The following is a 2,158-nucleotide window of genomic DNA, read 5'->3' as shown; positions in this document are numbered from 1 at the left end:
GGATTAATTAGCACTTTCTGGCCACTTTAACCTGCTTCATTGGGGGTTAAATCGTAGTGTTATATACATTATTGAATGCATATAAGCTATAACGTTGGTATTAAAGATTAAATGACGTTTAACATGTTTTTTCTTTGAATGAAAGTAGACATTTAGCTAGCTAGCTGCGACACTTTTGCTAATTTAACCCTTGTGTTTCCATGTCAACCGTGAAAAAAGTCATCGCTTTTTGGGACATTTTTGTCACTTTTTCAATGTTGTGGTTGCTTTTTTTGATATTTTTTTCCAAAGTTATTTGATATTTGTAATGTTGACATTTTCAACTTTTTTCAAAGGCCCATTTTTTGGGATGAAAAAACTGAAAATCGGTCAAATTTGCCCCCAAGGACAACGTGAGGGTTAAGCTAGCATAGCCTCTTTAATTAGCACATTTTCGTAGTTTTTCAGAGTCATTTGGTAACGGTACTTAACAAAAAAGTGGCATTTCTAAAACTATACCTTTTTAAAGTTACTTTAAGCCAAAATATATACACATATATATGTATATCTTTTTTCACCGAGCGCATTTTTGTAGTTTTTCAGTGGTAATTTGCATTGTTTCAATTAGACTTTATTAGCCTACCAAATAAAATGTGGCATTTCTGTAATTCTACCTTATTAAAGTTATTTTAAGCCAACATATTTATACATATGGTGCCATATGTGGTACTTTGCATTGTTTCAATTAGACTTAATTGGCATTTCTGTAATTCTCACTTTTCAAACTTAGTCCATTGTTAGGTTTCCTTTCAGTCGTACGTTAAGGCTGCAGCCTGCGTGAGAAACCCCATCCCACGGTGTGGTTGCTGCATTGTTGTGCCGGCCAGATGATAAGGTAGACGGCCAAGGCCACAGGCCTCCCCCATGACACAATAAAACCCTGATAAGCCCTGCTGCTGGAGAGCCATCAGCTGGGGCAGAAGTGTTAGGAAATGCTACTGTATTACCACAAATAAACCATTATAACTTTAAACAAAAGACCCGGCCGAACAGGAATCTATTTAACTTCTGATAGCCTACTTTTTGACAGTAATAGCTATATTAGGCTGTTTAAGATCACAGTGACCTGGTTGTCTCTGCGGTATCACCCTTTATTAGCAACCTACAAATAAGGCTAAAGTTTAAAGTAACTGATAAAAAGTCATGCAGGTTATGGCGTTAGATATACAATTGGGCTTATAATCTACATTGCCCAGCATATCTACAGTAAACGTGACCCATGTATTAGACTGTGCCGGTAAATAAGTTAACTAATTGTTGGTGTTGGAGCCATTTTTCTAAACAAATTTCAAAGATAATTCTGTCTTTTCTCCTTCATCCTTCTTGATCCCAACAGACGTCACATGAGTATCAGTCTTCAAAGGTTTTGTTTTGGTATAATCTCCCTGTGATTCTGTGGAGAAAACTGATATTTCCGAGGTGTGAAAAACGGTTTTTCTCACAGCCCGGGCCAGAAATACCAGACTATTGTAAGGGATCTGGTTCTGTACTTTTGGCAGTAGCAGTACAATAGACCTGTGGAGTTGCAATTAGGAGGATGGGTGAGGAATGTGGATGAGGAGGTGATTGAATGCCCCCTTCTGGTGGATTCTGGATCCACAGCTGCTGACTCAATGGGAGGGAAGGGGGGAGGGAGGGAGAGACAACAATGTGATGTGGGGGTGCTGGATTAAGGCAATCAAGGGGTCCCTGAAGACCTAACCATGACCATTTGTCCATGCATCACGTGTTGCACGTATGCGAAGTTATGACTCAGCAAAGCAAATGTTGGCTGACGTGAATCACCTCATCACTTGTGAAATATGTGTAAAACCCACAGACACACGCAAATAGCATTGATTTATGAATAAAAGACAAAACATGGAGGTACGAGGTTTCTGCAATGATGTGCCTTTTCACCATGGATGTGTACTAGAACCCACCAAGAACCTTTGGGGGGTCAATTCTTAATGTAAATATTAACTTTGGGCATTATAAATACATTTGAGGGTGGAATTTTGCTTTTGTGCTGCATGGATGTTAATGCTGGTGCAACATTAACTCTTCTATTAAATTAGATTTGGCATTTGGGTTTGGTAGTGTGTGTGTGTGTGTGTGTGTGTGTGTTTGGGGGGGGGGG

At 39.1% G+C, this 2,158-nt stretch overlaps 1 protein-coding gene across 1 annotated transcript in view; it reads left to right on the top strand.

The window, feature by feature from the left end:
• adm2a (adrenomedullin 2a) overlaps positions 1 to 2,158 on the top strand; it is a 10,737-nt gene that overhangs the window by 1,143 nt on the left and 7,436 nt on the right. The gene's annotated exons all lie outside the window — the stretch shown is intronic.

This window comes from Etheostoma cragini, unplaced genomic scaffold (genome assembly GCF_013103735.1).
Source record: "Etheostoma cragini isolate CJK2018 unplaced genomic scaffold, CSU_Ecrag_1.0 ScbMSFa_1523, whole genome shotgun sequence".
NCBI classification, from domain to species: domain Eukaryota; kingdom Metazoa; phylum Chordata; class Actinopteri; order Perciformes; family Percidae; genus Etheostoma; species Etheostoma cragini.
This window is presented reverse-complemented; position numbering and strand designations above follow the sequence as displayed.